The 12,789-nt window shown below is 41.3% G+C and overlaps 1 protein-coding gene across 2 annotated transcripts in view; it reads left to right on the top strand.

Moving 5' to 3' along the window:
• Nucleotides 1-3,640: 3,640 nt before the first annotated feature.
• The window catches only part of doc2a (double C2-like domains, alpha), a 57,071-nt gene continuing 47,922 nt past the window's right edge, over nt 3,641-12,789 (top strand). Inside the window, exon 1 of one of the 2 annotated variants that reach the window (XM_084744816.1) lies at nt 3,641-3,812. The gene's annotated coding sequence lies outside the window, so the exon portion shown is untranslated. The remainder of the gene's footprint in view (nt 3,813-12,789) is intronic. The other variant, XM_084744815.1, reaches the window with a different exon arrangement.

Below are 12,789 nucleotides of genomic sequence, written 5' to 3'. Positions count from 1 at the left end.
GCAGAGGGTTTCGCACCGAGTATGTTCAGTTGTTGCCTCCTGAAGCTTTGCAGTACTGTAAAGGACAGCACTGCAAACATACCTGCGAGTAAATCCACAAGCTTCTGTGATCCAACTGGAATTAAGAGAATTTCTGTTTTAAATATGTATGCAGCCTGACAGACAGGACTCAGGGCTGAAACATCAGGCAACCTGAAGAAGAACATTCAGATGTAACCCCAACTTTATGATTAGTAACTGTCATTTAACCACATGTTTTTCTCAGTTACTGTAATAGATTACAGTTACATTCATTTACACTGCTGGGAGGTGAGGCTGATGTAACTGAACAGTGAGCACAGGTTGCTCAGTGGTTCAGTGCAGCCATGAGAGTCGTGTGAGCAGACAGTAATGTTTAATGTGCTGCAGGATGCAGACCCTCTTATTAAAAGACATTAAAGTTCTTTGTTTATGTAGATTTGATGACGTAGAGCAGTCATGAATTGTTGGCTCTCTCTCAGCTCTCGTCTCACTGACTTCACCATCACTTAAATTTAATTTAATTTAAGAAGAAGTGACAGTAGCGTTCAGTACATCTTTGAATGTATATTAAATCTGGGATATAATGTACATAGACATTTTAAAAATCCTCCTCTAAGCTCCTTCTGTAAAACAAAGTGTTGAAGCAGCGCTCAGTGATTTGTTTTCCCCGAAGCAGACGTGGCGAGCAGCTTCTCTCAGGCTCAGTTTGGTTTGGTTTGGTCAGACTCCACCGTCAGCTGGTGGACACAAAAAAAGAAAATTGTTCCATCTGGGTTTTTCAAGACAGAAAGCATCACAGCAGCAGCAGCTGTGTTTTTTTTTATTTTCCAGAGGTTATTCAGCCTGCAGGGGGTTTGTATCAGGTTACATGAGATCAGAGATGAAAAATGAAAAAAAAAATCATCTTAGGGTTTCCCTCGTCCATTTGGCATGCATGGATGGGTCGAGAGAGGAGAGTGTGTGGGTGGATACAGAGAGGAGAAGAGGAGGAGGAGGAGGAGGAGGAAAGAAGATGGTGAAGGGGGAGATTTTTTTAACGAGGGGTTTGTTCACCCCAGGGACACCTATCTGTCAGACTGCGGGAGAGGAGAAGAAGAAGAAGAAGGAGAGGAGGAGGGATGAAGGAGAGAAAAAAATAGAATATTTGCATTTCCTGAAGAAAGGGAGCACGATGTGTTGGTGATTCAGGTCTGAAGATACCACAAAAAAAAAAAATCAGTGGGAACTGAGTGATGAGTTCAAGAGATATGATGATGTCTTATTAATAACAGCAAGGGGGCGCTAGTGGTGCTATGCGTCATCATGTCGTGCACATGGAGAAACTGTGGAAATAACATGTTTTACTGTTACTGTAGCGCCCCCTGTGGGTAGAAGTGTATGAGCCTGGATGTACAATATTCATAAATTTGGTTCCAATCCAGTTTCACACTGAAGAGTCGTGGCCTGTTAAATAGGCATTAGGCCACGCCCACTTTAATAAGGAGTCACAGACAAACGGTCAGCGATATGTTTGGAGTCATCTAAGTTAAGATCAGATAAAATATGTGCCAAAAAAAATTCCAAAATGGCAGAAGATGCAAATGGGCGTGGCCTATATCATTTAAATCAACTTTATCAACAGAAACCTCCTGTACAAAAATATTTTTGCTGCACCTAACAGTTAATAGTTATTAGTCTAAATGTAAAATGTTAAATGACCACATGGTGGCACTGTTGAACACTTGCTTTAATATGTTCATCACGTGTGTGATGTCTTTATTATTTATGTATTCTCTCAGACCGCCATTTAGAAAAAAATCTAGTAAAACATTAATGTCAGATATTACTAAGAAAAATAAGTAATCCAAAAAATGTACAGAAGAAGAAGAAGAATAAGAAGCATAAAAAAAGCTGAAGAAAATCTGTGTGATTGGTTCATCTGCTGCAGCCGCCGCCCACTGACCCGGCATTTTAAAATAACAGGAAGTGATTCATGTCTGAAAGTCGGCAAGAATTGATGGTAATTGAATATTGTGATCAAGAGACATGATGATATTTAAACTAAACTACTGCTGCCTGCTTCCAACATGTCGTCCACATGTTTATAGATCAAGTTTCATCTCAATGAAGACAACAAAGTTGTAGAAATATAATAAATAATAATACATTTTATTTCTATTGTGCTTTTTAAAACATATCTTATAAAGTGCTGCACAGTAAGAGCAACATATATGAAGTCATAAAAACAATAAAAATCTATTTAACAGGATAAGATTTCCTATGTAAGACCTGTGCACGCACACACACACACACACACGCACACACACACACACACACAGACACACACACACACACACACACACACACACTGTAACTGTAATGTTGCAGTAATGATGTTCAGTCATAAGTCATTTGTCATGGTTGCGATGTTGCAGGGACACACTGTGTTAGTGGAGGTGTTGTAGTTTTTACAGCAGTCACAAATTTGGTTGTAGTGACGTTTAGCATCGAAGAGTCACGGCCAGTTAAGAGCATGAGGCCACGCCTCCAAAAGTCTGATAACCAATTACAGAGGAACAGTAAGTGAATTCACTGTTACGTTCGCTGCATACATTCACTACAGCCAACAAAGAAAGTAAACACACAAAATGTCAAGAAATTAAATATTCTCACATCGTCTTTTCTTTTTAGAGAGAAAATCAACCGTTCAAGTTCCTCTCTTTTACCAAACTGAGACGAGCTTCATTGGCTCACTAACTCCTTAAACACAGGAAGAAAAAAGGAAGAAAAAAATGTTACGTGTACCAAAAACTCCAAGATGGCGGATTAGTTTTACAGGCGCAAAGGGGCTTGGCCTGTATTGACTTCATCAGAGGAACCTAGAGAAAAAAAACTCCCAATGATTCCTGCATTTTTAGCCTAAATGTGAAATGCTTAAAAAAGAACCACATGGTGGTGCTACTGAACACACTGAGCATCTCTGTGGTTCACCTGTGGAACAGGTACGATGAGATGTGAATTCACACTGATGGACATTAAAATATGTTACAGTTAAAAAAATCTTGAAAAAGAAAACTAATATCACATATGAGAAGAATAAAGTTTAGATGTTGGATGAATGTGAGTGGAAGTGTTAAAAAAAAACAACACACAGATGAAGAAAAATAATAAGAAGCTCAAAAACCCAAATGAGGAGAACGATGTGTGACTGCTGCAACAATAGAGCGGGAGAAGGAGGGATGGAGGTCCAGATCTCCTCCACCCTTTCCTGGAGGGGAGGAGTAAAAACGCTGCAGCTCTGCATGGACATGGACGTGTGATTGTACATGTGTGTGTTGGACGCACACATGTATCATTAGGCATCATTAAGCACAAATTATACAGAGAGAAGGAGAGAGACAGATGCTGCTGTTGGCACATTATTTTGCTCCAGTCTCCCCCCCTGCAATCTGCAGCTCAGGAGGGAGAGAGAGGGGGGGAGGATGGAGGGACGGAGGGGGTGAGAGTGGGGGAGAGTTAATCTAATACATGTGTAGTGTGATTAAAGGAAGAGCTTCATCGCTGCTGACATTTCAGATGAATGTGAGGCTCTGCAGGAGGATATTAAACAGAAATCACAGAGAAAAAATCAGGCGAGGAGGAGGAGAAAGGGTTAAAAGTCCAAATCTATCAGAGGGAGATCACTCTCTCCTCCCTGCCTCCCTCTCTGTGTGCTGCTCGCTGCCTCCCTCTCCACCTGTTAGTGCGGAGAACCTCAGTACGCTGACGTCCACCTGTTTGTGTTGGAATCTGCTGCACTCACACAATCAGAGGTAAGAACACTTTACTACTCTGCTTCTCCGCTCTTTGTGTCCGTGCAGCTCTGGTTCATGATTTTTCTGCTCTGCTCCTCCTTCGTTCTTAAAAAAGAAAAAGAAAAATCACTTCTCGCCTTTGCATGTTTCTCTCAGCCTCTTCTGTCTCTCCTCCTGTCTGTTGCTCTTTTTCAATGAGACTCCTTTAAGTAAAATCAGTCCACTTTACTTGAATTTGAACAGATTGTCTTTACATTTTTTACTTGTTTTATACATTTCATATACATTTTATACTTGTTCATCTCTCCTTATATATGAATAAGTGAAATGTGCATATAATTTTAAAAGTTATTCTCTTTTTATTCTTATTTTATTTGTATTTCTCTTTCTCTCTCTTTACTCCCACTCTTTTTCTACCTTTATCCTTGAGCTGCTGAAACCAGTGAATTTCTCTGCTGCCTCTTTTTATCTTTGTTTCTTCTAAGGGCTTAAAATCTCAACACACACTGAGTTCTGCTTCTTTGCAGATTTCTTTTAAAAGTTTAATCACTGTTGACCATCTTTACTCTGATTATTGTAATAATGTTATTGTAAATCTCAGATTTCAATTTTCATCTAAAACACATGAGAAATTAATAAATAAAGCAAAAAATAAAACAAAAAGCTGAAGCACTTCTGCAGCTGCAGCTGGTGGTGTGTGTGTGTGTGTGTGTGTGTGTGTGTGTGTGTGTGTGTGTGTGTGTGTGTGTGTGTGTGTGTGACCGTCAGAGCTGGAGTTTGTCCTCAGCTAGTCTTTCACACTCCTGGACCGTCAGTCTGATCTGTTTTGTTCTCGTGGTTGTGATGAGCTGTGATTTCTGATTTTCTCTTTTCAAATCTGAATATCAGAAGTGGAAAGTCACTGTTTTCACTTTTCCTCCAAACATCTGAACTCAAACATCTGAACTTTCTCCTCCTCACATTTTATAAACAGACTCATTACTTTAGTTTTAATGACTTTGAGGTGAATTATTGATTATTGTTATTTGGTATCATTGTGTGCCGCCTTCAAATATCAAGACTGATTTCAACCTGAACGGACGAAACAATAAGACATAGGAAAAGACAATTCATTGATGGAAAAGATGTACCAAGACAAAAACAAGACAAAAACAAGGTAATAAAAGAAAAATGACTAACACGACAAAAAAAAAGATGAAAAAGATGCAACAAAATGAAAACAGCGCAAGACAAAAAAGACATAACAAGATGAAAAAGACGTAACAACAAAACAGACGTGAAAAGACAAAAACAACGTAAAAGACGAAGGTGAACCCGTCACTCGACATGTAGTGGTCTAAAAGTTTAGGGTTAAAACATCTGACTCATTAAAACATTGACAGAAGCTGGACGTCACTCTGAGGACTCTGTGGACCGTAACAGTAACAAGGTGAATAAATTCTCTCCTCTTCATCCTGTTACATCATTAATTACATCAGTTATAATAATTCAATAATATAAAATGGTGTATTGTATTTACTCTGTCTGTGATTGGTTGTTCTGTAACACGGCAGTAAACCCTGCAGTAAAAACTGTCTCTGTAGTCGTGTCTCTGTTAGATATTTAGTTACGAAGGTGTTTATTTCCAGCAGCACGGATTCTACTGACTGATCAGAGAAAACTACAGACTGCAGTGTGTGTCTGTGATCTCATCACCCCGCTGCAGTGACACGTTAAGCCTGACTCTACACTATAGGCTGTAATACAGTCAAGAGCTGATATTTATAGTCTTTATTCTGTGTTGTTCTTTATCGATCCAGGAGGAAACAGAGAGAAACAGAGACAGTTACAAATCTGTCTGCTGATGATCTGTCTGATGTTTCAGAGCCGTGGTCGAGGCCACAGATTCTCTCAACCTCTTCAAAACTGTTCCCACACTACAGCAGTCATGGGACAATATTCCTCAAATTGAGCTCCCCAAGAATCAGGAGAGAAATCTGGGGTGGACTTCAGGTCAGCACCAAGATTCTGCCCAGATTATCATGTAGTGTGAGATGGTTACAGATCCAGTCTTCACCCCCCTGATTTACTCTTAGAATCACCAGGACGGCTGCAAAAATCAGGTCCTACAGGAAGTTGCGATGGTGCGACCGCAACAGTTAACACACATTCAGCCAATCCAAATGGACTCTGCACAACCTTGCAATTTCATCCAAATACTGCAACTTTTCCATCTCTGTTGTTAACATCTGTTTCCACATGAGATCACATGAGATCATGTTCCTTCTAGCACAATAATCCTGATAACAGCCTGTACTATTATTTTCAAATCTTGTAGTGTGTGGATGTTTGAGATCATCTGTTAGGATTTGAACACTTTTGTAGCGTGGAGCCGGTTTAAACAATCGCTCTGCTCCTGAACTGATGGGGGGGGGCAGGTTAACAACACAGATGCATTGTGGGCTTTATGCTAACGGGGATGACATCATCCGTCATGTTGCATCCTGCTTTTAGTTTCAATTTCAGTCCAGCAGAAATTACGTCATCTTATATTGTCTCAACCCATTGGGAGATGCATGTTTTTCAGTGGACATTAATGTTTTGAGACTTAAAGGGAAACTTCAGATTATTTACAGCGTGGATTTATGAGGTAAAAGACACAGGGTCAGCAGAAACACATATTTTAGACTTAGGACTGGAAAATATGGATATTTTATCAGTATGTGATATGAGACTAGATATGATCTTATGGTTACTTGGTGGTATGTCATCAGTATTATCTTTTCCTGCTTTTAAATGCTGCATTACAGTTAAAGGATGTAATTTTCAGAATTAATGCGACTGTTCCAGCTGTTCTAATGATTTGTCATTATATCCACATTACTGATGATTATTGATTAAAAAGCTCATGCAATATTTACAATATTTTCATCACTTTACCTTTCTGTCAGACAGACTTTTCTGACAGGAAACCGCCGTTATAAAAGCCAAATTTTGCTCTCCGCAAACCAGCCAAACTCCATTGACAAAATCAGTAATTTTACGTCACAGAACACAGGAGTCGCTGGTCTAACGCTGCTAATGCTGCCCCAATCTGCAGCAAGTAATGTTAGTTCAAATTCAAAAAAATGTTTTAAAACACCAAAATCACACAAAAACACAGAGAAACTAAGAGATGGAGGCAGCAGTAGACCAACAACTCTTTGAGTTAAAGTCACTGTTTTTGTGAATGGAGTTTGGTTGGTTTGTGATATTTGTTTTATATAATGGTGGTTTCCTGTCAGAAAAAGTTTGTCTGACAGAAAGTTAAAGAGGTGAAAATGTTCTGCAAATGATCCAAACTATCCCTTGAAGTACATTTTGCAGATAATACTTGAGAAAAATAAAGGATTTTTACTTGTAGTACTTTAGTCTGAGTTGTGTACTGCTCATGGATGTAGGCAGTGAGTTAATCCACAGCTCAGAGGATTACAGCTGATCCAGACTCTTCACACATTTCTTTTGCTCACTTTGTCATTTCACTTTCAGCTTGATTGATCGGGGATATTAACAGAGGTGAAAGAAATATTCAAATCCATGTCAGAGGTGAAGTCTGGAAATTAATCCGGAGAGAATATTTACAGCCTGCTGTTAAATTAAGTCACAAAGTTTTAAAAGCAGAAAAATCTCACAGATAACTCTGATTTTAGTTAGAACATGATCGACACATCCTGCTGCAGAATTTACAGCTTGTGCATTTTATTCCTCTCAGCACATTTCCGTTTTAGTTGGTTTCTGAGGTCATTTATTGATTGTTGAACGTCTTCAGTGTGCAGAGTCATCTCTCCCTGCCTCTGACACTTCTTCACTGTTCGTCTGCTGAGCCGCCTGCAGGAACATCAGCTCTGTGTCGGCGCTCAGGCTCTATTGATTTACATGCAGCTGTTGCTGGGTATGAATTATAATGTGCTGTTTTCAAATCCCACAGAAACACAGAACATTTCTGAGGGAGAACTGAACCGAACTGTTTTCTTTCTGCAGCACATGTGGTTGATTATCTGTTAAATGAGACGGTGAAGCAGTGAGGTGGTCGGTCAGTGGGACCCAGAGATTCTCCCACAGTCACAGGCCGACGCCCACAGCTTCGCTCGAGGCTCCTGAACGTCACATCAATAACTCTGCTTTCACCGGAGCCTGAAGCTCTTTACTCACTCACTGTTTGGAGACAGAGGTGGTCAGATATAATTACCAGCTCATTTCTGTCTTAATTTGATGAGCAGAGATTGTGTGAGGCTAAGCAGCAGCAAAACATACGTCTGGTAAAACGTAAAGAAAAACAGAATGCAATGATTGCAAATACTTTTTAACTCAAGACAACAATTAATCTGTCATTAAGAGTCTGATCGATCATGTAAAATTTAATCAATCTTCCATCAAAGAAACATCTGAAACATGATTCATAGGCTAGAAGTAAGGGTTCCAAAAGGGTTCCTCCTGAAGGGCTGTGGTTCTAGCCAGAACTATTCATTTCTGAAGAACCCTTTTTGGAAGAAAGGGTTTGTCAAGGGTTCCAATAAGAACTCTTTCCATCCAGAGAACCTTTTTAGAAGACAGAGTTCTTCAAGGATTGTTGAAATCCTTTTAAGGGTTCTTTGTACCATAATATAAAATGATTCTCGGTAGAACCCCCGATTGTGCTCTAGATAAAACCCTTGACATATAAAAAGGTTCTCGGTAGATCCTCTTGCATGTGTTCTAGATAAAACCCTTGGAACATCAAAAAGGTTCTTGGTAGAACCTCCTAGGCAGATTCTTGTTAGTACCTTTAGAGAGAAACACCTTAGACAGAATAGATGCAAACATGTTTGCAAATCTTTGCAGTTGGCCCATTCATGCAGCATCCTGACTTTCTTGGGACTGGGATTTGTAGTTTCTTCCCACCAAGTGGCTGAAGAGGATCTGTTACATAATGATGCTTACAGATATGATTATGATTATGATATGTGAGGCTGTGATCAATCAGTGGTCCACCTCTCCTCCGTCCCTCTCACAGTTGTATTCAAAGTGACCAGTGAGTCACGTCTCCACAGTGAGGGGGAGACTGTGCAGGCATATCTGTGGACAAAAACAAGCAGCAGAGCAGGAGGGGGAGACACCAGGAGGAGGACAAAGACTGCAGGAGTGACTGGCAGGTGAGATAGGACAGTGGGGTGGGGGGGGGGGGGGCATTTCATGTCTCTTCATTAGCATACTCTTTTCCTTCAGCTTAACTCTCCACTGCTGCGTCTCACCAGTAATCCTGCTGTGACTGAATATCAGTCACTGGACGAGCACCAGATTTGACTTTCCAGTGGGAGAATGTTTCCACTGATAAATGCTGCCTCCCCCTGAATTAAACATGACAACAGTGCAGCAGCAGCCAGCTCAAACTCCCACAGAACAAATACTGTAACCAGGAAGGATGACAAGAACTCAGGGGACTGATTCATATCAGGATTATACCTGGATATTCAAAATAATAACTCTGATTACACTGAACTTCATTCATAATTATGGGATAAAACCTTAAAAATGTGACTTATTATCCTGTGATTATTTATAGATTATTGTCATTTTGCTTGTAGAACAAAACTGAATCTAATGAGCAGCTCTTCAGCAGTGTACTGCATGAAAGATTCAATAAATAAAAACAGAAATAAAAGCAAAATATAGGTGAGAAAATAAATACCAGCATTAAAGCAGGACAGTTTTATTAACAAATGCATGAATAAAACAGGACGGTGTCAGTATGGAGGTGTGGCAGCAGGTTTGTGCAAGACTGCAGTTTGTGCAATATCATATTACAGTGTGTGAGGTTCAGTGCTTTTCTGTCTGTGGAGGACAAACTGAAGTTACAGCCTTTGGAAAGAAGCTGTTTTAACAGAGCTGCAGTGATTAGTTGTCAATTGATTAATCGCCCACTGTTTGATATTGTGTAATGATTTTGAGTCATTTTTAAAGAAAGAAGGTCCAAATTCTCTGATCTCAGCTTCTCAAATGTGAATAGTTTCTGGGATCTGTTGTTCTTGGTGATAGTAAAGACTGAATATCTTTAAGTTGTGGACAAAACAAGACGTTTGAAGACGTCATCTTGGACTTTGGGAAACACTGAATAACATTTTCATCATATTCTGATATTTTATGGACCAAACATTGTTAGCTGCAGCCCTAGTTTTAAAGTCTCGCTGTTCTGTTTCTGATTGTCCTGTAGGTTCCTCCAGAGGGGTGGGGGGGCAAACAGACAGTGTCCAGGGTAAGATGGGCTTTTCTTTGGCAATCGGTCAGTGTAAATGTCTTTCAGAGGTGGTGGTGTCGTCCCAGTGACCCACTGAGCTTCACCACATGCTGTAAATCCCTGTGATCTTCCCTGGTGCAGCTGCTGCAGCTCAGGATGTTCTCGATGGAGCCGTTCTCACAGACATGTTCTGGTGAGTTCTGTGTGAAGAGCTGCTCTGACTGCATCATCTGTTGATCTGTCGGTCTGATATGTAAACTGATGATTGATCAGGATCAGCAGGGATGGCAGCCTTGATGTGGGCGGATGTCATTCAGACAGTTCACTGCTGCCTTCACAGCCACTGTGGCTGACTGAAGGCAAGTGGGGTTTTTAATGGTGGACTCATACTGTCTGAGGGGCAGGGGCAAAAAAATAAGAGCACAAAGCTGTATGTGTTGTGAGGCACTTTAACACATTTTATCCATTGGAACGCCACTTCAGAGGGCACTTTATCACGTTTTGTCTGTCAGAAGGGCACTCTGAAGGGCCCTTTATCATGCTTTGCCCGCTAGCAGGGCCTCTAAAGGGCACTTGATGACATTTTGTCCATTGGGAGGACACTTTTATGACATTGCAAAATTGAGGATAATTAATCTTATCAGTTGTTTGTTACAACATTGATGTAGTACGAGGTCTACCAAACTATATAAGGATGCCCACAGTGAAACATTGCTGACAGACAATGACATCATTGTTTTGGGGGTTTTTTGGATGGTGGGGGGTTGACTGACCATCACAGAAAAAACAACATGCTAACCAGCTCATCACTCCAGTCACCACCGTCCCTCACTGCTCTGACAGCAACCTCCAGCTGTCTCACTCAGCTGAGAAAACTCTCCAGGAAAAGGGGGCAGGCGTCCCTGCAAGGCATGTGCCATGTTTAAAATGTCTTTATCTCTGCACCACATGTCCATCAGGGTTTCTTTTTTTTCATCCAGAGGAAACTCAAGGCAGGGTTTTCTCTGGATTTTTTTGAGACAAAGGTGGCAAAGGTGGGAGAACATGCAGTTTTTAAGTTATCTGCTCTCACAGTAACATCACAACTTGTGGGCAGACAAAGAAACTGAAGAGAAAAAGGTTGCAGAGCCCGGCATTCAAAGTTTATTATTTGATCAGGTAGAGATGAACAGGAAGTAACTGCTGAGGGGTCGCTGTCACTTTTTAATGGACTGAATGGAAAAAGCACACAGAGAGTGATACAAGCACAGCAGTTTGAACAGCTTTTGACTTTTTAGTCTGGAAAAATAATCTCACTGTGCACTGATGTTTTCTAAATGTCTACTGAGGTTTGATATCCAGCCCCATTTACCTCTTTAACTTCAGCTAACGTAGCTCACGTTACAAACACAGAAGATGTGAACGCGTCGTTCCCCTGCAGCTGCCGACAGGCTCAGTAGGAAAAGCCTTTAAGACTACGATTTGAGACGGGCAGGGAAATCCCCGACAACTTAGTTGATGTTGCTTGTGTGAAGTTTGTGTTAGCCAGCTAGCTATACTAGAAAACAACAGAAACACAGTGACAGCAGCCCACAGAAAAGAACCACCTCTGTCAGCGACGTAACAGAGCATCTTGTTCACCTGACTGTCCAGGTTCATCATCAGTAAATAATTAATGGAATGAAACCTTACCTCAAATAAAAAAAAGCTTTTACAACAGTAGAGTGCTCAGTGGTCAGTGAACCTCTGCAGAGGACAGAATTTTGTCTCTTGAGTTCATAATTATGACTCAGTTTGGCAGAAAGCTGAATTTTGCTGAACTTCTGCCTCATGGTGATGCACTTCATCGGCCAATGAAATTGTGTAAACGTGCATTCCTGTGAGATTAAAACACGGTACGTCTCTGCAATGACACGACTGTGACACATCATTTGTGACGTAGTAACAACGTCACTGCAACATAAAGTTACATTACCATTAGTTGTGTTGCTGTTGTATTGTAGAAACAGGGTTTTCTATAGTACTTTTAGAACGTCTGTTCTGTGTTTCCGTCTGCTTACCTGTGGCTGCCTGTAGTTCAGAGACTCTCTCTGTGTCACCACACGTGCCTCTGTGCGTGCGTCCTTTAAGTAGCTTCTCGACCCTCCGCCTGGCCTCGATCAACCCTCTGCCCGTCTCCTGCTGGTTTCTTTGCTTGGATTGTTCACTTACCTGGTTCTGGATCTTCCTCCTCCTCGACTACATGTCCTCCCTGCTCCTCTCGAGTCTTATCTCTTATCGAGTCTGGCGTTAAAAGTCATTACCGACTGTTCCTGGTATCCTGCGTGCTGCAGTTGGGTCCTGGCTGGTGCAGGGTCCAGATGAACAGCCAGTGTTGTTGTAGCAGGAGGAGGTGCCACGGTGGTGTCGGCCGGCAACGTGGCGAAGTGGTTGGCGCGTCTATGGACGGGGCGATGCAGCTCGGGGTCTTCCCTTCCTGCCACCTACCACCGCCTCTGATCAGGAGGAAGGCCGAGAACATGATGATGGGTCTCAGAGGCTGAGTCCATGGCTGAATTCACTTTGGACTGTGTGGCTGCAGCGTCAGTGCATTCAGATAGGAGAGAGTCCTTTTTCTGTAGTTCACCTGGATGTGTCTTTTTGCCTTTTGACAGTCCTGACATTGCGTGATACGGCTGCTGGGGGTAATTAGAGGTGATCGACCCACAGGGTAAAGAGCAGATTAAGATCTGTTAAAGACTAGACATACAAAATATGAAATTGAAAAAAGCACCAAAAGTAAGG

This window comes from Lutjanus erythropterus, chromosome 19 (assembly GCF_056507025.1).
Source record: "Lutjanus erythropterus isolate fLutEry1 chromosome 19, fLutEry1.hap2, whole genome shotgun sequence".
NCBI lineage: Eukaryota > Metazoa > Chordata > Actinopteri > Lutjaniformes > Lutjanidae > Lutjanus > Lutjanus erythropterus.
The sequence above is the reverse complement of the archived record's forward strand: the minus strand, read 5'-3'. Positions and strand labels throughout refer to the sequence as shown.